Below are 24,528 nucleotides of genomic sequence, written 5' to 3'. Positions count from 1 at the left end.
AGGAGAAACTTGAAACTTATTGGGTGTACAGTTGTAGAATTTGGGGATTGGACAGAGGTTAAGGATCCTTTGGCCAAGGTGTTAGAGCCCTTCAAATACATGAAATCAAGCACTTATTCCTGAAGTTGACCTTAAGTGTTACTTGAGTCAAAACCTGGATTCATATTTGACTAGTGTAGATTAATTACCGTGCATCTGAACGTAGGTCTTTGTCTAGCTTTACCTTGACCAGTGTGCATGTGCTCAGTCACTCAGTAGTGTCTGACTTTTTGTGACCCTGTGGGCTGTAGCCTACCAAGCTTCTCTGTCCATGGAACGTTCCAGGCAAGAATACTGGAGGGGATTGCCATTTTCTACTCCAAGGGATCTTCCCAACCCAGGAATCAAACTTGCATCCCTTGTGTTTCCTGCAGGTGGATTCTTTAGGATTTAGGATTCTTTACCACTAGCACCACCTGGGAAGCTCTCCCTTGATCAGTAGTGATAGTAAAAGCTTTGGTTTTCTTCTGTAGTGTAGGAGGGTTGAGTTAGATACAGCATTACAAATTCAGGGTACTGGTGTCACTCACCTCGGATCACTTGCTCAGTACCAAGCTTCCTCTCAGATTCCGCCAGCTTTTCATCAGAGACCTCCAGCCAATCAATACCAGTTCATCAGAATTGGCTATTGTGGTGGAGCCAGTATTGCACTCCCAGGAGATAAATACAGAGGTCCCTGTCTGCTCTCTCATTCCATGAGTTCAAGGACCATATGTGGGTCAATGTTGAATATTCAGTAGGCAAAAAAAAAAAAAAAAATTCATTGAACATGTGGCTCCTTTTACAGTCTAGAGAAGTTAAAGCAGTGCTTTCCCCTGAACACTGAAGAGGGATCTCTCATCTCACACAGGTTCTCACTAGATTAAGTGGTCAGGTCATTTAGATGAGGTTGTGCTCTCAGGGTGCACCTTTAAGACAAGCTGTTTCTGAAATCACAACCTAACAATCTTGAAAACTGGGCAAAAACAGCCCCAAAGAGCTGTTTCTACTTCAGGTTCTTTTTAAGACTAACGTGAATTGTTTGGGACAGAGATTGTCACAAGAGACACCAGAGAGGCCAAATCTTCAGCTGCTGCTAAGTTGCTTACCTTTGAGTTTCAGAGTGAATGAACTGAGGGGACATGGAGCTGGGGGTTGGATCTGTGACAAAGCACATGTCCATGAGGAACAACTGAGCTGAAATCTGATGCCCAGAGCCTCCATTCTTGTGTTACTCATCCAGATGTTTCTTCTCGAGATCAGGGACGGGCTCTCACAGACAGCCTTTTCAGCTCTCAGAAGCACTACTGGGTTTTCCTGAGAGCATTTTAAGTTAGACATTCCCAGCTCTGTTTGGATTTCTCCTATAATGCATTTGTAATAATTGTTGGACCCTGTCTTTTATTTGCTTAAAATGCTGCAGAAGCTTTTGTCTCACTCACAGTGAAGCCAAAGGCTTTTCCAGTGGCCCACAATGTGCTATGTGATCTGGCTGTCACCTCTGTCTTACCTTGGCTGCCCTCTTTCTCTTTTAATATATATATTTTGAGTTTTTAATTTTATGTTTTTACTTTTTAAAAAATTTTTTGAAATAGAATTTTTATTTTTAATATTTATTGAAGTATAGTTGACTTATAATGTATTAATGTCCGCTGTATACTAAAATGATTATAGATATCTATATATACATTTTAAAATATTCTTTTCCATTATGGTTTATCATAGGATATTGAGTATAGTTCCCTGTGTTATACAGTAGGGCCTTGTTGTTCATCCATTCTCTATATAATAGCATACATCTACTAACCCCAGCTCACACTTACTTTTTAAATTTTTAAATTAATTTATTGTTTTATTACTATTACACCTATAAGTATACAGTATACTTTTAATTGAAGTATACTTGCTATACAATATTATATGTTACAGGTGTACAATATAGTGATTCACAGTTTTTGAAGGTTATTATGAAATATTGACCATATTCCCCATGTTGTACCATACATCTTTTTGGCTTACTTTTTACTGATTGTTTTGTACCTCTGATTCTCTTACCCCTATATTGCCCCTCCTCCCTCCCTCTCCCAACTGGTAACCATGAGTTTGTTCTCTAGATCTGTGAGTCTGCTGCTTTTTTGTTAGATTCACTAGTTTATTGTATTTTTCTTGTTCCTTCTGCTGCAGCCATATGCACCTGTTGGCTGTGCCTCTAACATAGTAGACCTTCCCCAGGACCTTTGTACTTGCTGATCTCTCTGCCTAGAACATTCTTTCCCAGGTATTTTCGTGGATCATTTCCTTGACCAGTTCAGTGAGGCTTTCTTTGTCCATACCAGTCAAATATATTATGTTCCCCTCCCAGTGTATTTTTTCCCCATCATTACTTTGTATCATAATATAGATTTTGCCTTTGTCTTCTTCATTCTCTGGCTCGCCTACCTCAGTATAAGGTTCATTAGTGCAGGGATATTTTTGGATGGCTCACTGCTCCATTTCTGGCAGCTGGAACAGTGACTGGCACTTAATAGGAGGCCAATAAATACTTTAAGAATGAATGAATGTTTTCACATCCTTTCAGTACCTTTCTCACTTATTTTTATTAACTTTTTAAAGTTGTAAGCAACAGAAAGTCAAAGCTATGATTTTTCTAGTAGTCATGTATGGATGTGAGGGTTGGACTCTAAAGAAAGCTGAGCGCCAAAGAATGGATGCTTTTGAACTGTGGTGTTGGAGAAGACTCTTCAGAGTCCTTCGGACTGCAAGGAGATCCGACCAGTCCTTCCTAAAGGAAACCAATCCTGAATTTTCATTGGAAGGACTGATGCTGAAGCTGAAACTCCAATAGTTTGGCCACCTGATACAAAGAACTGACTCATTTGAAAAGACCCTGATGCTGGGAAAGATTGAAGGTGGGAGGAGAAGGGGATAACAGAAATAAGATGGTTGGGTGGCATCACTGACTCAATGGACATGAATTTGAGTAAGCTCTGGGAGTTGGTGATGGACAGGGAGGCCTAGCATGCTGCAGTCCTTGGGGTCGCAAAGAGTCGGACATGACTGAGCAACTGAACAGAACAGAAGCAACAGACACCTAATTCATACCAGTTTTAAACAAAAATAGGAATTCATGGGCTTCTATAAGTAAATCATGATAAAGACCTTGATTTTTCTACTACTGTGGATGGGCTTTCTGCATGGAGTATGGATGATACTTGCCAGCAGCTCTAAGCTCCCACCTCTAGTTTTTGTATCCAGTGGAATGAAGAGCCCATCTTCTAGCCATTAAAGGGTGGTGTGGGGACTTGTATAGATTGACTCAGCCAGACCACATGCATCCTTGGACCAGTCCCTTTGGCCAGTGAAGCCTGAAGAATGATGATGAGCCCAGCCTGGGCCATGGGCTTCCCCTTACAGCCTGGAATTTAGGGCTGTTTACAAAAGTGTAGAAGAAAGTTGTGGCATAAATGTACTTACTTGGGAATTGTGAACTAGGCACCCATGGATGTCAGCCATAGTCACTCTTCATAACTTGCTCTAATTTGTCTACCTACCTCCTGTAACAACCCAACATAGCCTTCCAGAAATGGGCTTAAGGGTTCATTCTTTGTATACATGGTTTCCAAAGTGTGGTATACACACCCCACAGTATATACAGTATAAACCACTGAGGTGTAGAGAGAAAATATTAGAACTTATCTTATTCATATTTAATCTCTGTAAAATATTCATTTTATGTATGGTTTTTATAATGCTCAAATCAGCAGTTAGTAGTAGTACTACTTAATATTTAGTAGTACTTAGTAGGACATTGGTAAAGTAGTTCAAGTTCATATATATATATATATTTACATATGTAATTTATAAATAAGTAAAACCCCATACATTTGGCACACTCATACTCAATAGGATACAATATGATACATTAAAAAAAAATAAAGTCTGAGATCACAGTATTTTTTCTTAAAGGATACAGTTTACTACTTTAAAAGCTTCACCTTAAAAGAAATTAGGCAATTTTATCTCCAAATACTTTTTAAATGTTGCCAATTTTCTGCAGTAATGTGTTGTCCAAACACCTGACAACAGAGTGAAGATCATAGGTTGATTGTTTCCTTTCAGTTCTCAGGGACAGTACTTTTATGATTTTTCTCCAAGTTTGAATGACAACCTCAGAGGCAAAGTCTTTTCCAGATTAACACTATGTCTCTGATATACTTGAAATCCAGAAATATCTTTGAAGAAGGCAACTATAATCATGCAGTGAAAGAAAAGTTGGGTAAGGAGAAAACTGATTAAGAAAAAAAGAAGGACAACTAATGAAGGCCCAAAGCAGAAAGCAAGAAATTATTCCAGAAGGATGGAAAATGTAGTTAGAGAACAAACCCATATTCAAGTCAGGAATATCTTCTGAATTATTGAAATCTGAATGACTCTCATATTCTATTAAAGAGGGAAAATGGTATTGGAATAAATATTAAAAGGAGTCAAAATCTAGGAGGCATTACTCGTCTGAATATTATTAGCTTCCTTCAGTGTACGTATCTGTCCATCCTTTTCCACAAACTCTTATGTTAACCCCTCACTCTACCAGTGCTTTCTACAGAGGAAATACCAGGATTCTGGTTAAAAATATATGTGTGTATATCACACTCATAGCTGAAGCTGTTTCTATAGCACAGCAGGATCATAGAGTGAAAAGTGAAAAGTTAAGCTAATAATTTACTAAGATGACATTATTTGTGTTTAGTCATTAAGTTGTGTCCGATTCAGTGACCCCATGTACTATAGCCTGCCAGACTCCCCTGTCCATGGGATTCTCCAGGCAAGAATACTAGAGTGGGTTGCTATTTCCTTCTTCAGGTGATCTTCCTGACCTAGTAGTCAAACCCGCGTCTCTGCATTGGCAGGCGGATTCCTTACCATTGAGCCACCAGAGAAGCCCAAGTTGATATTAGTTGTTCTAATTTCATTTCAACCAGTGTGATTTCAGCCTATCATGGTGCCAGGCCTATATTTGGGATTGAAAATAGGTGAGACCTAGTGTCTGTCTTGAGACAGCTGACCACTTTGGGCTGGAACATAATAGCTTCATGAGATGCTGAGTTCTGCCGCCCCCCCTCCCCCCGCCCCCTGACAAAATAGAAAAAGAGCCAGGGGTCGATTGTGAGGGGCTGGGGGCAATGAAAAAAATCTGCCTGGGAGCATCAGAGAAGATGACATGTGAATAAGGCCTTAGAGGATATAAAGGATGGTTTCAAATGAAAAAGCTAAGAGGAGGGAGAAACGGCATGAGTAAAGGCAGGAAAGTAAGGAAGACCACGTCTCAGTGGAGGAGATATGAGGAGACCAATGTAGGAGAAAAATGGAGGCAGAGTTTGGCCTTTCTCTTGGAGATGGTGGCACATCATTAGAGGATATTTTAATTTTTTAAAGTAAAAGATTGGCATGTACTGGTCTAGTGACAGTTCAGAGGACAAATTGAAGCTGGGAGCAGGGTAACCATTTAGGAAGCTACAAAAATAATCCAGATCACAACTCTTAAAGAGTAGAACTGGGGAAGTCATAGTGGGTTTAGCAAGAAGAGAACTAATGTAAAGGAAATTTCTGATTTTAAAATCAACAGAACTTGATACCTTTATGCTAAGATGGTAGAAAAGAACAGGGATTTAGAGTTGACTATCAGTGTGCAATACAGAAATCATTGCAGTGGGAGGGAGGGAAGAATGGGCTGTCATTTGGTTTTGTTTTATTTTGATGGTAGGGGTAGCTGTTGTTAAGATGATGATGGGTTTGATTTATTGTTTATTAGCTGGGCTTCCCTGGTGGCTCAGCAGTAAAGAATCTGCCTGCAGTGCAGGAGTCACAGGAGACATTGGCTCGATCCCTGGGTCAGGAAGATCTCCTGGAGGAGGAAATGGCAACCCACTCCAGTATTCTTGCCTGGAGAATCCCAATGGACAGAGGAGCCTGGGGGGCAACAGTCCATGGGGTTGCAAAGAGTTGAACATGACTGAAGCAACTTAGCATGACATCATTTCAATAGTCATAAACCATAAGTTTGACTTTTGGGGAGTTATATCATTCCGTGAGTTTCAATACATTTATTTATACATTCATGTAACCACCACCACTATCAGGATACGGACTAGCTCCATCACTCTCAAACAATCTCTTGTATTGTCTCTGTAGTCCAGTCTCCTCCCTGCTCTCACCAACTCATAACCCTTGGCAACTAGTGATCTGTTCACCATTCCTGTATTTTTGTCTTTTCCAAAATGTCAGGTAAAATAATCATATATTATGTAACTTTTGAGGTTGACTTCTTGCACTCAGCATTCATCCCAAACGTGCATCAGTGGTTTGTTGGTTTTTATTAATGAGCAGTATTCTACGGGATGGATGTACCACAGGTAGTCTGGCCATTCACTTTTGAAGGACATTTTGATTGCTTTCAGTTTGGGGGAATTGTGGCTAGAGCTGTTATACATATTTATTTTTCCTCTTAGCAGAGATGTAGTTTTTCTCATTATTTTAAAAAGGAGGGGTAAAATATGCATAGAATAAAATGTCACCATTTTCAATAAAAACATTTCACTAAGTGTACAGTTGAAGGGCATTAAATTAAAAGCATCTTTGTGTAGGTCTTTATGTGAACATATGTTTTCATTTATCTAGGGTGAGGAAGCAGGAGTGAGATCACACAGCCATTTGAGTAAGTATATCTTTAACTTGATAAGAAACTGCTAAACTCTTTTTCACAGTGGTAGTACCATTCTGCATTCCTACCATCAGTGGGTGAGAGTTTTAGTTGCTTCATATTCTTGCCAGGTACTGGGGATTTTTTCCCCAGCCTAATAGGGTGCAGTGATAGCTCATTGTGGTTTTAATTTTGCATTTCTTTAATTGCTAATGATCTTGAGAACCTTTTCATGTTGTTACTTTTGTCAAATGTTTGTGAAGTGTCTCTTCAAATCTTTTGCGTAGTTTAAGATTGGATTTTAAAGTTTAAAATTTGTGCTTCTTATGTTGATTTTTTTCACAGGTGTTTATATATTTTGTATATAAGTCATTCAGTGGATATATGATTTTCAAATATTTTCTCCCAGCTAGTAGCTTGACTTTTCATGTGTTTTGCTTAGGAAAAGTTTTAAATTTTGATCAAGGACAATTTATCAGTTTTTCTTAAATGGCTTGAGTTTTTGATGTCATACCTAAGAACTCTATGTAACATAAGGCCTCAAAGATATTTCTCTTCTGTGGTTTTCTAAAAGTTTTATAATTTTACATTATTTATAATCCATTTATTTTAAATTAATTTTTATTGGTTATAGTAAAGGGGGATTTAGAAATTTGGATTCTAGGTGTTCATTAATAGTTTATAGAAGTATAATCTTTTTTTTTTTTTGTATGTTGACCTTGAATCCTATGACTGTACCAAAGTCACTTATTCTGAAAGGATTATTTTGGTTGTGTTGATTTCTTGGGATTTTTCTGTGCTCATATCATCTGTAAATGTGCACCATTTTATTTCTTCCTTCTAATCTGGATGTCTTTCATTTCTGCTTCTTGAGGGAAGACTCTGCTGAGTACTCCCATTTGATATCTTGGGAACTATGAGATTTTCCACTCTGGCTATTGGGAATCATCCATTATTTCTGGTAGGAGGTGAGCCCTAGGCATTGTTCCTTCTAATCCTTTTGAGTGTTCCCTGCCAACTCTGGGTTTTTGGTAATTTCTTCATATGCCTGTAAGATCAGTTCTCGACTGAATGATCCTTCTCTGGAGTTTGCTGTCCATGCAGCCCTCTCTCCTGGTACCTTAACCTCCTTTGCCTTCTTGGACTTTCCCTCTGTGCCCTCAGCTCAGGGAACCTGCTGGCTCTGCCTCAGTTCCCTTTCCTACATCAGTGACCTGATATCTTTCTGCAGACAGTAAGCAGGGGTGATCAGATCATAAGGCTTATCTCTATTCTTTGGGTGATGATAACATACAGGTTATTGCCCTAGAAATGTTTGCAAAAGTTTCTGAAAGAGGTCAGTTGAGCACAAGAGAACAAGGATCTACTGGATTAGTTCACCAGTAAGGAATTTGCAGCTTCCAAGCATGAGTGGATGAAAACTGTGAGTCACATTCCAAGAATCTCAGTAAAATGGGAATAGCAGTATCATCATTGTCATCATCATCTTCACTGTTACTTCACAGAACTCTTACTCTGAGATGAGATGGGAGTCTCCTATGCATTATGACATTCAAGCCTGGTGGTGGCCATGAAGACGTTTCTCTCAGATCCGCAACCTGTGGAAGCGTAATTGAGCAACAGTCCCACCTCCTCTGATCTGCTTTGTCTGCTGTGCCTGCCACAGCCTTTTCCAGTCAGTGACCCTGTGCCGCATGGACGCTAGCACATGCCTGTTATGAGATACAAGTGACTGACTCCAACGCTCCTCACTGAGCTCGCTGAAACTTCCTTAGAGCTGTACTGTCATCTAATACTTTGCCTGCTCCAGGTCCCTTGTTTCCTTCTTGTCTCCACAGCATCAGTCAGTCCTGCCTTCTGGTCAGACACCTCTTTTCCTTTGGCTTCTCAGTTTCCCTTGCAGGCAATTTCCTCATTCAGGCTCTGGCAGCACCATCTTGGTCTCTGCTTCTCAGAGTGTCTGAAATAACATTCCTGAAATAACTCTAGGAGGCAGGAATACTCTTTGTTATAAACTAAATTGTGTCCCCCTAAAATCCCTGTATTGAAGTCCTAGTCCCCAGTTTGTATTTGGAGATACAGCCTTTTCAGGAGGTTATTAAGGTAAAATGAGGTGATGAGGGTGGGGCCATAGTCTGGTAGGGCTGATGTCCTTAGAAGAAGAGCATGAGAAACCAGAGATCCCCCTCTCACTGCGTGCAGAGGAGAGGCCACGTGTGGACGCAGTGAGAAGGCGGCCACCTGCAAATCAGGCAGAGACTCACCAAAACCACCCCTACTGGCAGCCTGAGCTTGGACTTTTGGGCTTTAGAACTGTAAGAAAATAAACATCTTTTATTTTAGCCACCCAGGGTGTGGTATTAGTCCAGGAAGCCTAATGAACTATCGTTGCATCCCTTTTATAGGTATTGGCCCCTGAAGACTGGGTCACACAGATCATTATTGGCTAATCCAATAGTAGATCCTAGGGCAGTGTGGCTATGAATTTAGCCCATCATAGCTGAGCTGTCTTGTCACTCCCTGAGCCTTGGAGGATGGAGAGATGTGTTCCCTGTGGGTAGAGACTCTAAACACAAATGAGTTTAGAGGAAAGCTTGGAAAGAGGTGGAAGGGAGTTTGGAGAACTCTCACTCTGCCTCCTGGCTTGAGTGGGAAAGCAGCCTTTACTTACAAGTGAAGCCATTTCTCTAGGTTGAGAGGAGCATTTGGAGGCAAGGATGGGGTATCTAAGTGATATTTCTTGTTGAACTCTTAGAAATGCCATGGAAGAATCTTAGTCTTTGAGCAGAAAAAAAAAATTTTAGCATTTAAGAACATTCCTGGAGATAAGACTTTGTTTCTATACACCATTAGGTGTCAACATGTGGGGTCATGAACAGCCTAGCAGAAGTAAGTCACCATATGTGGCTGTAAGGAGACCTGCACTGAATTGTAGCAAGAAGCACATGAAAGCCAGGGGAATGTGAGCCCACAGAGGAAAGTGTGGGAAAAACTCTCTTTGTGAACTTCTGAACATGTTTAGCAAGAGAGCCAATACTGAGGAAATTCCAGCTGTTGGTGCCTAGACATAATATCTGAGCAGTTACTGACTTTTACTTTTCATGACAATGTTTTTGTGCCTTGTAGACACAGCTAAGATGTGATGAATGTAAATAATGTAGTACATGTTGTCATATCTTGCCGAGTTGCTTTAAGCTCAACATTAGCAAAATCCATCTTGTTTAAGTAGAGTTTTCAATACTTATTTGCTTTTGTAGTACAGAGATAAATTATTTTGCTTGTAAGATGATTTGATTAAAAAAATAGCTTATTTCATGAGAAAAAATGATGTGTTAGATATTGTTTTATGTCCCTGTGTCTCGTCATCTTTTAGGCAGATAGAAATGTGATCCTTCAGTGTCACTTTTCCACTCCTGTTGTAAAAACTACACCAGTTCATCTGTCAGTGATAGAGATAGTTTGAGGGGAAATTACATTCCTTTGACTAAAGGAGTCCAAATGTTGTTTTATTTAAATATCTAACTTCCTGGAAAATTTGATGTGGGTGGTGTGTGTGTATGTGTGTGCGCACGTATGTTGCTGTTAGTAAACAGGAAGGCTTTGAAATGATACACTACAAGGATTTAAATCCAGATTCTCTTGTATTTTCTATTTGAGTGGGTTTTATTTTGTTAGTGTTCTTATCCTCTTCATTACAGAGTCCTAAATTAATTGCCCCACTCTTTTTTTAAAAAGATATTCTGAAGTGGTACCCCACAGACATAATGTTATGACAATGGAATTTTAGTTCTTTGGTTGACTGCTTGCAAAATTTTGTTTGGACAAGAATGCAGGACATTGGCTTTTTTAACACAGCGTATAGCCTCTTTTTTTTTCTTTCAAGAAATTACTTGTGGGAAAATAGTTGAGGGTATCTTATTAATGATTTTTCCTCTTGAATTGTTTATTTCCCACCCCATCCTTCAGCTCTTTGTAACTAAAAACGAGCTCCAGTTCCTCATCTTGGTTACAGTGGTTTAGATGTTTGTTGGTATGTGAATTTGTTTAGAAACGTTTGTGTGATTTCTCTTCTTTTTTTCTTTTTTCCCCCCAGTGATCTCAGTTTGCTAAACATTGCATAACTTTTAAAAAATGTAGTAGATTATTCTTTTGCCTCCCTAAAGTTTGTAGTCATTGCTGTTTTTCACTTCAGTCACTTAGATTATTTTATGAAACCAGTCCAACCCCCAAAGTTGTTTGCTTTTGCCTTTGACCCTGGGTGGAGGTGGGCTCTGATATTTATGAACTTTGATTATTTTCTGTCTTATGTAGGGAAGGACCTGAGAATTTTCAGCAGTTTCCCTGCAGCCATGGAAAACTATATTCAATGAAGCCCTTGCCATACACTGCTTAGTCTGCAATTCTCTTTGATGTACAGAACTCTGCAAATGTTTCTTGGCCAAGAATTGAGGCAGTTCATTGCAGGGGAGTGGTAGGAAACACAGGAGCATAGGTGATTGACTCTTAAAAAGGAAGATCTTAAAAAAGATTATTTGGTCCTGAAGTATCAAATATGTGGCATGAATACCACTACTCTTCCCCTCCACGCCCATAGCAGACATCACTATCAATCATGTCTCTTTCTGTCGAGTCATCCATAGCCACGTGATCTTTCAACATGGTATCCCAGGGCTTCTGTCAAAATGCCAGTGGCATTGGCATATGAGATGGAATCTCTATCGGTAGATTGTATGATATATTTATAAACACCTGGACACACAGGGACGTTCTGAGCAAGGCTGAAGAGCATTGGAATTAAGAACAGAGGCTCGAGAGTGAAATGATGTGAGCCATACCACTTGTTGGCTGTGTGATTTGAGGCAGAGTTCTTCATTCTTGTGAGCCTGTTTCCTTGTCAGTAAAGTGTGGATTATTATAGAGGCTACATCATAGGACTGCTGGAAAGGTTGAACTAAAATAATTCCCAGCACTGCTCAATAAATGTGAGATAACCATTTGAGATATTATAATTAGGGACAGTTTCTTGTTTATGATTATTACAAAGCTGCTGCTGCTGCTGCTAAGTCGCTTCAGTCGTGTCCAACTCTGTGCGACCCCATAGATGGCAGCCCACCAGGCTCCGCCATCCCTGGGATTCTCCAGGCAAGAACCCTGGAGTGGGTTGCCATTTCCTTCTCCAATGCATGAAAGTGAAAAGTGAAAGAGAAGTCGCTCAGTCATGTCCGACTCTTCGCGACCCCATGGACTGCAGCCTACCAGGCTTCTCCGTCCATGGGATTTTCCAGGCAAGAGTACTGGAGTGGGGTGCCATTGCCTTCTCCGTATTACAAAGCTAGTTAGGACTAATCTGGGTTTCCCAACTTCAGCATTACTGAAATTTAAATGGTCACATACTTACTTGTTATAGCAGCTGTCCTGTGCCTTGTAGGATAATGTTCATCAGCATCCCTGACCTCTACCCACTAGATGCCAGTAATCCCATCCCACATTTGTCCCAGTTGTGACAAATATCTCTAGACTTTCCCAAATGTCCCTTTGGGGCAAAATTGTCCCAGTTAAGAACCACTGGACTAGACCCAAGTTCACGTATAGATTGTGTGTGTGAGTGTGTATGTGTTTATATTTTGTCCAGGTTTATTGAGACATATGGACCCATTGTGTAAGTTTGAGGTACACAGTGTAATGATTTTATAGATATGCATACTGTAAAGTGATTACCATGTTAAGATAACACATTGATCACATCAGGTAGTTACAGTTTGTGTGTGTGTGTGTGTGTGGTGGCAGCTTTTAAAATCTACTCTCCTAGATACTTTAAAATACACAATACAGTATTGTTAACTGTAGACACAATATCGTACATCCCCTGGAGCTTACTCATTTTATAACTTGAAGTTTGTACCCTTTGACCAGTAGTACCTATTCCCCCATCCCTGGAGACCACCAGTCTATTCTCTGTTTTTATGAGTTTTGTTTTTTTAGATCCCACATGTAAGTAAGATGATACAGGTTGTACCTTTAAGCTTGGCTCAGTTCACTTAGCATAACACCCTTAAAATTCATCCATGTTGTGATAATATCAGAATTTCTTTTTTATTGTTGACTAGTATTCATGTGTGTGTATACTGTGTTTTATTTACTTATTCATCTGTTGGTAGACACTAATTGTTTCTATTTCTTGGCTATTGTAAATAGCACTGCAATGAACATACGGGTAAAGATAGCTCTCAGAGGTAGTGATTTTATTTCCTTTGGGTATATGTATACCCAAAACTAGAATTGCTGGATTATATAGTAGTTCTTCTTTTAATTTTAAAAGTAATCTCTATACTGTTTTCCATAGGAGCTATAATTTTTTTTTTCACGTTAATATACTTGTGCCTGAAACCATTGTCAGAGATACTGATTCTTTTAGCTTTGTCTCTAAGCTCCAGGAACTTAAAAAAAATTTTTTTTTTGTACCTGTGGCTTTGACATTCCCGCCTTCATGTCAGGCTACAACTTTTTCAATTTACCAGCCTGGGTACAGTTTTGAATAGCAGATTAATAGCTCCAAGTTTTAATTATGTTTTTGTAATAGAATTTAAAGTAATTTCAAGGAAAATGTTCACAATATAAGTTTCAGTGATAACAGCTATGTTCTAAATTGTATAATAATAATAACGGGTATAATTAATTCACGTACTTACTGTGTGTTAGATGCTAGGCTATGAACTTACTGTTCCTCCTGTCATTTTTTTTGTGACAGTACAGAAAGGAAGCACTATTTTTGCCATTTTACAGATGATGGAACAGAGACACAGACAACTTTGTCCAAGGTCCCAAAGCTACTAAGTGTCAGAATAGGGCAGCAATGCTAGGCTTTTTGTCTATGGTACAGACAAAAACATGCATGCTAGAGAAAGATCTAGAAGAATGTATGCCCAGATGTTTACCTTGATTATTTATAGATGATAGGATTATGGATATTTGTTACTATACTTAGTGTTTTGCAAATTTTCTGCTTTGTGCATTCATTAATTTCTTAAAGTATTAAAAAACAAAGTTAAAATTACGCAGTCCTGGGACTTTTATAAAACAAGTGATTATATTTACCACAGTTTACTTCCCATTTATTTGGTCTTGCTTATGATTGATTGAAAAACAATAGGAGTTACATTTGAATTTTTTATTTTGGATTCCATAATGGAAACGTGCAGCCCCTTAATGTAATATGTAGCTATTTAGAAGTGGGGGTTGTACACATCTGTAAGGTGCTTTTCCCATATAAGTTTGTTTTGTTAAGTAATCATATGGAATTTTAAAATAAACAAGATCCAAAAGAATGTTGTTCTTCAAGATTTCCAGCCTTAGCAAATTATGTGCTGTTTCAAAGATGCTACCAGTGAAACATCTTCTCTTGAATTTCACTTTTGATTATGGCCTTTAAAGCTACTTTCTGAACCAGACAAGAAAACCAGGCTTCATTATTTCAGCAAATGCCAGGAGCTACCTGCTTGATTGCCCCCCAAGGCATGCTCTGAATTTCTATTTGGTCATTTTCAAATATCAAACAGAGCCACGTGGGTAAAATTTACCATAAGAGGCAGTGCTTTACCTAATGTCTTGTTTTCTCATGGAAATTCCAAAAACGGAAATCGAAATGGGCTTTGATGAATGGAATCCTTGTGAGCATAAGTGCGTAGACCCTTATGGTGACTACTTTCACGTGTGCTGCATTCATGTGATGCGTAAATTCAAATGTTTGTGTTCATTTGCATTATTTTAGAGTTCTCCATCATGGGTTTCAGTTCTTAATATGGTATTTGCCTGGCTTTATTCACTGTGGCATATGTTTCCAATTTTAAATAACTTTGAAGGATTCCTGCGTGTCTGCTGTTAAAATTGAGAGGTCTTGGTGACTCTGGGGTCCAGGTGAAACTACGTCTAAAAGAATATGTGTAAATACATATGTTGAGCTAGGTGACGTAAAGGTCACCAGAGGCCCAAGGTTTTACTTTGTTAGATCTGACATGTAAGACTGGGCAGTGTTGGAATCCCAAGTGGGTGGTGACTCCCCCTGCCCCTCCTGCCCCTCACCCCCCTACAGGTACTCTCCTGGGGTATCCATGAGCTCTCTGTCAGCACATCCACATTCTTGTCTTTGGAACTCCTGTTAAGGAAAATTTCATTTCTGCCTGAATCTCTCCTTTCTAAGTTCAGTGTCATTATCAATATTTTACATGAAGGAAGGAAAGGCCAAAAGAGATGGGAGTCTTTGATGATAGGGTGATCTTGTCACTTGATCATTGATTTGTTTGGTCATTCATTCATTCAGATATTTAAGTGCCCATTACATGCTACTGAGGAATATGCAGTGCACAAGAGAGACAGATCTCTGTCTTCATGGAGCTTATTTCTAGGGAAGGAGATAGATAATACATGAGTAAATAAATCAGGAAATAATCAGAACTGTACATAGTAATTTTGAAGGAAGAGGAAAGGGAGGGGTATGTCTGGAAGAGGTCAGGGAATGTTTCTCCGAATAGGTGATATTTCAACTGAGACCCCGAGGCTGGAAAGATCTAGCCATGCAAAGAATCTGAAGAAGAAGATCATGCCAGGCAAGTTGAAGGCTCCAGTGCTCCTTGCACATCATAAAAGACATGGAGTAATTGTACAGTCAATACATCAAACAGGTATAAAGTAATACTAGCCTAAATAAAGCTTTCCTGACATAGGTAAATTTTAGAAGAATGTGTAAGGACACAGGCTTCCCCAGTGGCTCAGTGGTGAAGAATCCACCTGTACTGCAAGAGAAACAGGAGATGTGGGTTTGATCCCTGGGTTAGAAAGATCCCTGGAGGAGGAAATGGCAATCCACTCTGGTATTCTTGCCTGAGAAATCTCATAGACAGAGGAGCTGGGAGGGCTATAGTCCATGGGGTCGCCAAGACTTGGACACGACTGAGCACACATGCATGAGACAGGATGGTGATCTAAACTCTATTTTCTTTCACGATAAACCAGAAAAGCCAATTTTCACATGGGCACTTAACCAAGGGTTGTTGTAGGAGTTAAAACTGTGAGAGAAGCCAGGGTCTTCTGCTTTAAGATTCTCTTTGCTCTAGAAAAATCTGGCTTTAATGGATATTGGAACAGAGTATTTTTTGAATGTGTGTGTTTGCTCTGCTCACATGATTTTTTTTCCCCAGAAGGAGACCAAACTGTTTATAGGAAAGATAGAAACAAACAAACAACTGGGTAATATGCTTCTAAACATCCAGAAACATGTGACCTTCCAGCCAGCACAGAGATCCAGTGGGTAAACAGCAGGCCAGCCATGCTTGATGCTCTTGGAGCACACATGCCTCTGCTTCCTTGGGGATGGCAATGTAAATTACACAGACCATTATCGTCTCTTCTTCAGAATTCTAACTTCCGAATACTGACCCAGAAAATGCACAGTTTGTTCCCCTGGAGCATAAGATTCATGCTGCCCCAACACCTGCTGGAAGGATGAAAGAAGATTTGATTGGCCCCTTCTACCTTTTGCTGTTCTGTGTCCTAAGACAAGCATCCAGAAGAGGCTATTTTCTGTTGCCTGGAGGAAAGATTCGTTCTATTGTGCCAATTGGAGTCTTGTAGATATGCCAGAGTCATAATCTTCCCTCCACCATTTCTCTCTAGGCCCTGAACTCTTTTCAGTGGAATGCCACAGTTTACTTGGAACTAAGAGATGAGTTCTTGCCTTTTCACTCTCTTTCTTTCTCTCTCTCTCTCTGCTCCCCATCTCCTAAAAACAAAAAATTTGGTGTCATTTGTTTCTTTTACTCTTTTTAGGACCTCTGTCCTTCTAGCTAAGCTGGTATCTCAGATTAATTTACAGAGTGCCCTACTCTTTCCACTGTTGGTAAATCAACCTTCAGATTCCTTTGTGGTAGGTTCTTAATGCCCATCTTACCATTATTACTCATTTTCTCCCCTATTTTTACCCACTGTCTCAAAATATACATAAGTTTTATTTGGAATTTTCTTACAGTTGAAGTGATAACTTTATTTTTCCCTTTGGCTGTGCTGGGTCTTGGTTGTTGCATGCAGGCTTTCTTTAATTGCAAACAGCAGGGGCTACTCTTCACTGTGGTGCCTAGACTTCTCATTGCAGCGGCTTCTCTTGTTGCAGAGTATGGGCTCTAGAGTGCATGGGCTCAGTAACTGTGGCACACAGGCTTAGCTGCTCTGCACCATGTGGGATCCTTCCAGACCAGAGGCAGAACCCATGTTCCCTGCACTGGCAGGTGGACTCTCAACCAGTGGGTCACCAGTGGAGTCCCCTAAGTGATAACTCTTGACAGGAGATACCATTTTTGCTGACGTGGTCAGTTTATATTGGTAGCTACCGCTTTTAGTTTCTTCTAAAAAACAGTTCCGTTGAAAAATTACACATAATTCATGGAGAAATTAACCAGAATGTAAGCTCCATGAGGACAAGGATTTTCATCCTTTTTTACTCCTCTTTCCTTATGTCTCATGTAGTGCCTGGTACACAGTATAGCAAGCAGTGAATATTTGTTATGTGAATGACTGAATGAAATTGACATCAGGCTTGCATGTGTGAGGGAGGGGCCCTTGCAGATGCCCACTTCTGCTTCTCATAAGGTTCCTCCAACATTAGAATGAATCCTTAGAGTCACATTAGATGTAAAATCATCAGGATGCCAAAGTTAGCAAAAATCTTGGAAACAAACATTTGTTTTCTTTCCCCAAACTGTTCTATGAATCTAGTAATCATTCAGACACTTCCATCATTGATCATTAAAACAGCAAGCTGGGCTACATAAGTTGTTCAGGAGCTGTGAAGAGAGTGGATGAGCTAGTACTGAAAAGGTGGACTTAGTGACAGTCACTGGCCCCTCCACACAATACACTGTTCTGAAGCTCCCTGCACGTGAGATGCAAATGTCCTTGGATTCCCAGAAGAAGGGGAGTTTTAATTAGGAATCCAGGTGAAGTTTCTGCCTGATGTAAATCCTATGCATCATCTTATGACATGCAGTAACTTAAAGTTCTGATTCTATTCATTGCCACTTCCTTTATTGCATTTTGTTTTTAGACTGACAGAAAGCTGACTACATATATGACATTGTTTATGGAGTCTCAGACTCTAATAATTAGTCTGCTTGATCGTGATGGAATGAGGGTTGGTGCCAAACCTCCTTTTCTCAGAAACTATAAAAGCAGTGACAAACCTAAACATCATATTAAAACGCAGAGACATTACTTTGCTGACAAAGGCCTGGCTAGTCAAAACTATGGTTTTTCCAGTAGTCATCTATGGATGTGAGAGTTGGACCATAAAGAAAGCTGAGCGCCAAAGAATTGATGCTTTTGAACTGTGGTGTTGGAGAAGACTCTTGAGAGTCCCTTGGACTGCAAGGAGATCAAACCCATCCATCCTAAAGGAAATCAGTCCTGAATTTTCATTGGAAGGACTGATGCTAAAGCTGAAGCTCCAATACTTTGGCCACCTGATGTGAAGAACGGATTCATTAGAAAAGACCCTGATGCTGGGAAAGATTGAGAGCAGGAGGAGAAGAGGACGACAGAGGATGAGATGGTTGATGGCATCACTGACTCAATGGACATGAGTTTCAGCAAGCTCTGGGAGTTGGTGAAAGACAGGGAAGCCTGGCGTGCTGCAGTCCTTGGGGTCGCAGGGTCGGATACAACTGAGCAACTGAACTGAATAAAGAGGTTTATACAGTCAGCAAAAACAAGACTGGGAGCTGACTGTGGCTCAGATCATGAATTCCTTATTGCAAAATTCAAACTTAAATTGAAGAAAGTAGGGAAAACCACTAGACCATTAAGGTATGACCTAAATCAAATCCTTTACAATTTTACAGTGGAAGTGACAAATAGATTAAGGGATTAGATATGATAGAGTGCCTGAAGAATTATGGATGGAGGTTCAAAACATTGTACAGAATGCAGTGATCAAAACCATCCCCAAGAAAAAGAAATGCAAAAAGGCAAAATGGTTTTCTGAGGAGGCCTTACAAATAGCTGAGAAAATAAGAGAAGCAAAAGGAAAAGGAGAAAAGGAAAGATATATCCATCTGAATGCAGAGTTCTAAAGAATAGCAAGGAGAGATAAGAAAGCCTTCCTAAGTGATCAATGCAAAGAAATAGAGGAAAACAATAGAATGTTTAACGATAGAATAGAATAGAAAACAATCGAATGGTTCTATTGAAGAGAATAGATCTCTTCAAGAAAATTAGATTCCAAGGGAACATTTTATGCAAAGATGGGCACAGTAAAGAACAGAAACAGTATGGACCTAACAGAAGCAGAAGATATTAAGAAGTGACAAGAACACACAGAAGAATTATACAAAAAAGATCTTCATGACCCAGACAACCACAATGGTGTGATCACTCACCTAGAGCTAGACATCCTGGAGTGCAAAGTCAAGTGGGCCTTAGGAAGCATCACTACAAACAAAGCTAGTGGTGGTGATGGAATTCCAGCTGAACTATGTCAAATCCTAAAAGATGATGCTGTTAAAGTGCTGCACTCAATATGCCAGCAAATTTGGAAAACCCAGCATTGGCCACAGGACTGGAAAAGGTCAGTTTTCATTCCAATTCCAAGGAAAGGCAATGCCAAAGAATGTTCAAACTACCGCACAATTGTACTCATTTCACATGCTAGCAGAGTAATGCTCAAAATACTGCAAGCTAGACTTCAATAGTACATGAACCGAGAACTTCCAGATGTCTAAACTGGATTTAGAAGAGTCAGAGGAACCAGAGATCAATTGCCAACATCCACTGGATCATAGAAAAAGCAAGAGAGTTCTAGAAAAACATCTACTTCTGCTTCATTGACTACACTAAAGCCTTTGTATGTATCACAACAAACTGGAAAATTCTTCAAGAGATGGGAATACCAGACCACCTTATCTGCCTCCTGAGAAGTTTCTATGCAGGTCAAGAAGCAACAGTGAGAACCGGACATGGAACAACAGACTGGTTCCAAGTTGGGAAAGGAGTATATCGAGGTGTATATTTCACCCTGCTTATTTAACTTATAGGCAGAGTAAATCATGTGAAATGCCCAGCTGGATGAAGCACAAACTGGAATCAAGATTTCTGGGAGAAAAAGCAATAAACTCAGATATGCAGATGACACCACACTTATGGCAGAAAGCGAAGAAGAAGTACAGAACCTCTTGATAAAAGTAAAAGGGGAGAGTGAAAAAGCTGGCTTAAAACTCAACATCCAAAAAATGAAGATCATGACATCCAGTCCCATCACTTCATGGCAAATAGATGGGGAAACAATGGAAACAGTGAGAGACTTTATTTTCTTGGGCTCCTAAATCACTGTAGATGGTGATGCAGCCATGAAATTAAGATGCTTGCTCCTTAGAAGAAAAACTATGACCAACCTAGACAGCATATTAAAAAGCAGACATTACTTTGCTGACAAAGGTCCTTGTAGTCAAAGTTATGGTTTTTCCAGTAGTCATGTATAGATGTGAGAGTTGGACTATAAAGAAAGCTGAGCACAGAAGAATTGATACTTTGAACTGTGGTGTTGGAGAAGGCTTGTGACAGTCCCTTGGACTACAAGGAGATCCAACCAGTCCATTCTAAAGAAAATCAGTCCTGAATATTCATTGGAAGGACTGATGCTGAAGCTGAAGCTCCAATACTTTGGCCACCTGATGTGAATAACTGACACATTGGAAAAGTCCCTGATGCTGGGAAAGATTGAAGGCAGGAGGAGAAGGGGATGACAGAGAATGTGATGGTTGAATGGACATGAGTTTGAGCAAGTTCTGGGAGCTGGTGATGGACAGGGAAGCCTGGTGTGTTACAGTCCATGGTGTCAGAAAAAGTCAGACAACTGAGCGACTGAACTGATAAAGAGGTTAGTGGTGACTGAGCAAGGCTGTGGAGCCCACCTGGGGCTCTGTTCGAGTTACAGACAGCTTCATCTTGAGCCCCTCTGTTTTGAAAGGAAGATGATTTGGTTACTCAGTTACTGAAAGAAATGAGATTGATTTCTGCTTTTCCTTGTGGGGGAAGTTGTCATTTAAATGGCAGTGGCAGGGCAAGTTGGTGACCCAGAGGGAGTCCTACCTCTCTGCTCTGATGTTACCTGGAGTAGCATATTTCATCAGAGGGCAATTTTGCCTCCCAGGGGACATTGGGCCAAGTCTGGAGACATTTTTGGGTGTGTTGACTGGGCAGTATGTGGGCACCAGTGGCATCTAGTAGGCAGAGGCCAGGAATGCTGCTAAACACTATACAATGTTCCCTGCCCCATCCCCAGCAGAGAATTATCTAGCCCCCACAGCCCATCATGCCCAAGTTGTGAAACCTTGATTTGAAGGAACCCCACTCAGTTTTATGAGATTGTCCTTACCTGGTAAGGCAATTCTTCTATTGCTATTTTCTTGTTCTGACTTTTAAAAATCCCCATTGTATTCTTGCACCAAGAATTAGTGCATTGAAGGCAGCCCTGATTTCAGATGTGGGTGGGGCAGGCAGAATGAGTGGCATGCTTTGAAAGGCTCTGAGAACATCCGGACTTCCAATGTTCCTCCACATCAGAGCTCTAAGACCCATGAAAACTAGAGAAACCCCCACAGGGAGTCAGGATTCTGGGATCTCTAAGGGAGCTCTGCTGCTTTGAAACGCTTTGCTGAGCGTTTGCTCTGTGCCCAGCTGGTGTGTTCTCTGGGACCATCCTGGGCAGCTCAGTAAGCTACATGCCAATTCTACTGCTGCTTCACTGAGTCGCATAGGTGGGTTGCTTGGGAACCTGCCCCAAAGTGACACACTGGTGGGCATGGCATTGGGATTTCCCAGCCAGCTATGTCTCATGCCCAGGACTTTGCCAGGAACCAAGACCTTACCCTCCTGAGCTCTCAGACATCTCAGCTGATCTTTCTATGACTGTTACCACCTGTGGAAAACAAGGACGTTACACTCAATGACTTCTAGGAATCTTTCATAAGGCTATAATGTCCGTATTTGTTTCTTTGTTTTATATATTGCCCTCTTTAAAGGTTCCCTTTTAAAATGGAAACAGAACTCATGATAGGTACTACCATTGGAAATCCCCATGGAAGGATTCCAAACCTCACTGCATGTCATAGCCAGGTGGTCAGCTTCTAAAAAGGTCTGTTTCCACAGCCTCTTACCAACACTCTGCTTTAGCTAGTTTGAAGTGGGCTCTGGGAGTCCTTGTATTAACCTCCCACCCACCCCCTTAATCCTTGTATTAACCACACGGATTCTGATGCACACGGTCTGAAGACCATAGTATTGTAGCCCTTTTTTGGGGAGTTAGTTTAATCAGTTGATTTCCTTTATGTAGGATACTGGCTACAGTGGAAGTTCAGAGTGTATTGGGTGACTGTGGTCCTCACATCTCTTAGGCTAGCAGGGCTGCCTGTGACTCCTGTCCTCTGAGACTCACTCCCAGGTTATGTGTGTGAGTGTGCTCAGTTGTGTTTGACTCTTTGTTACCCTCTGTCCATGGGATTTCCCAGGCAAGAATACTGGAGTGGGTTGCCATATCCCTTCTCCAGGAGACCTTCCCGACCCAAGGATTGAACCCACATCTGCATTGCAAGTGGATTCTTTACCGCGTGAGCCATCATGGAAGCCCAGGTCAGGAATTCCCAAACACTGCTGCATATTAGACTCACTGGGAAGCTTATAAAACTCCTCACACCCAGATCATACTCCAGATCAATTAAATCCCAATGCCTCCATTGGGAGTTGGCCTCCATGTTTTTCTTTTAACATCTGCAGATGATTTCCGTACTCAGCAGTTTGAGAACCACTGTCGTGGATGTTGCAGATTCCATACCTTTGCCACTGCTGAATTTTTACCTGTAACGCAAATCCACCCTCCCAGTTCCACAGAGAGAAGTCTTACCTACTTAGTGAGATACATGGGCAACCCACTCTTTTTTTCCATTGTCCTTCCAGATGCTCCCGCTCAGTCCTCTGCTTTTCAAGCTGCTTTTAAGGTATTTATCTCACCACCTTGTTTTTATTTATTGCATGTCTTCATGAGGGAGATGGCATCTTCCATGAGGGAAGAGGTTTTAATATATGTGGCTCTGGGCTGGTGGGAGCAGAAAGAGTAGAAGAGGGTAGATGCACAAGAGACAAGACAAAGATCAACTGGAGTCTGTGCCATGGCTTTCTTCATGACAGCAGAGGGACAGTGAAAAAATGGAGGAGAATAATAATAATAATAGTAATACAGAAGGTTGCCCTGGCACTAGACTCCTTGAACAAAATATCCTAGTAAAAATGTTGAACTCACTTTTCTGGAGAGTAACAAAGAATCCTAAACAGTTCAGTTCAGTCTCTCAGTCGTGTCCGACTCTTTGCGACCCCATGAATCGCAGCACGCCAGGCCTCCCTGTCCATCACCAACTCCCGGAGTTCACTCAGACTCACATCCATCGAGTCAGTGATGCCATCCAGCCATCTCATACTCTTTCGTCCCCTTCTCCTCCTGCCCCCAATCCCTCCCGGCATCAGAGTCTTTTCCAACGAGTCAACTCTTCACATGAGGTGGCCAAAGTACTGGAGTTTCAGCTTTAGCATCATTCCTTCCAAAGAAATCCCAGGGCTGATCTCCTTCAGAATGGACTGGTTGGATCTCCTTGTACCTTCCAAATAATTGCATTTGATGGTTTGATATTTTGAAAATGTGACTTCTGCTGATACATGGAGGAATCATTCAGATTGCAAACCAACTTTCCTAACCAAAATGTTTAAAGTGACTAGTTAATACTTGGGAAGAAATTTAAGAGTAAGGAAAAGTACTCTCCAGGTTCCGCTTCTTCTCTGCTTGTTTCCACTTTGCTCACTTAAGGAACAAGCCCTGTCATTCTGGACTGACATGGTGGCTCAGTTTTCCCAACAATGGGAGTCACATAGGAGTGGCCTGTGGCCTTGATGCTCCCTGAAGCTATGCTTTGATTGGCCTACCTAAGATTTTGAAACTGAGGACTATTTGGGGAAAGATCTGGATTTCTTTGTCTCTCGAAAATGCAGAAGCGCTTTTTGCCCTGAGCTTGCTTTTAAGGAGACAGCAGTCAGCCTCTGTCCCTTTCAGTTGAGATGTGTGTGCTCAAATTACCACAGTCCCCACGCCTCCCTAATTACACTCAACTCACTTCAGTAATTTGTCTGGTAGAGTTCTCTAGGTCACGGTATTAGCATCACCTCTTAAAACGTAAGACATCAATTGCTGGGCCCCACTGATCTTCTGTAAGGAAGAGTTATCGCTTTCCCGTTTATTTATGTGTGTAGATATTATACACACATATTTACATCTACACGCATATCTGTGTGTAATTTTGTGTATGCGTCTGTCAGTATAGGCTTCCCAGGTGGCACTAGTGGTGAAGAACCTGCCCGCTAAGGCAGGAGACATAAGAGACCTGAGTTTGATCTCTAGGTTGGGAAGATCCCCTGGAGGAGGGCATGGCAACCCACTTCAGTATTCTTGCCTGGAGAATCCCATGGACAGAGGAATCTGGTGGGTGACAGTCCACAGGGTTGCAGAGTTGGACACGGATGAAGTGACTTAGCATGCACCCACATCTGTCAGTATGGATTCATGTATATTTATTTCATTCTTTGGGTTTATAATGTATTACTATTGTTATTTCTTTTCTTGCTCACAATGTCTCAATTTTGGGTATTGGGGAACTCTTCAAGATTGGCTCCTGTGGCTTTTCAATGTCTCTCCACTCCATGCCATCATTTTTTTTTTTTTTTAAATGGGG

At 40.8% G+C, this 24,528-nt stretch overlaps 2 protein-coding genes across 2 annotated transcripts in view; one reads left to right on the top strand and one right to left on the bottom strand.

Moving 5' to 3' along the window:
* FOXP1 (forkhead box P1) overlaps window positions 1-24,528 on the top strand; it is a 738,073-nt gene that overhangs the window by 75,091 nt on the left and 638,454 nt on the right. The window contains exon 2 of the mRNA XM_010861997.1: window positions 6,694-6,730. The gene's annotated coding sequence lies outside the window, so the exon portion shown is untranslated. The remainder of the gene's footprint in view (window positions 1-6,693; window positions 6,731-24,528) is intronic.
* LOC105004398 overlaps window positions 1-24,528 on the bottom strand; it is a 47,001-nt gene that overhangs the window by 12,759 nt on the left and 9,714 nt on the right. The gene's annotated exons all lie outside the window — the stretch shown is intronic.

Source organism: Bison bison, unplaced genomic scaffold (assembly GCF_000754665.1).
Source record: "Bison bison bison isolate TAMUID 2011002044 unplaced genomic scaffold, Bison_UMD1.0 scf7180017864474, whole genome shotgun sequence".
In the NCBI taxonomy this organism is placed as follows: Eukaryota; Metazoa; Chordata; class Mammalia; order Artiodactyla; family Bovidae; genus Bison; species Bison bison.
Note: the sequence above shows the minus strand (reverse complement) of the source record. Positions and strands in the feature narration are given on the sequence as shown.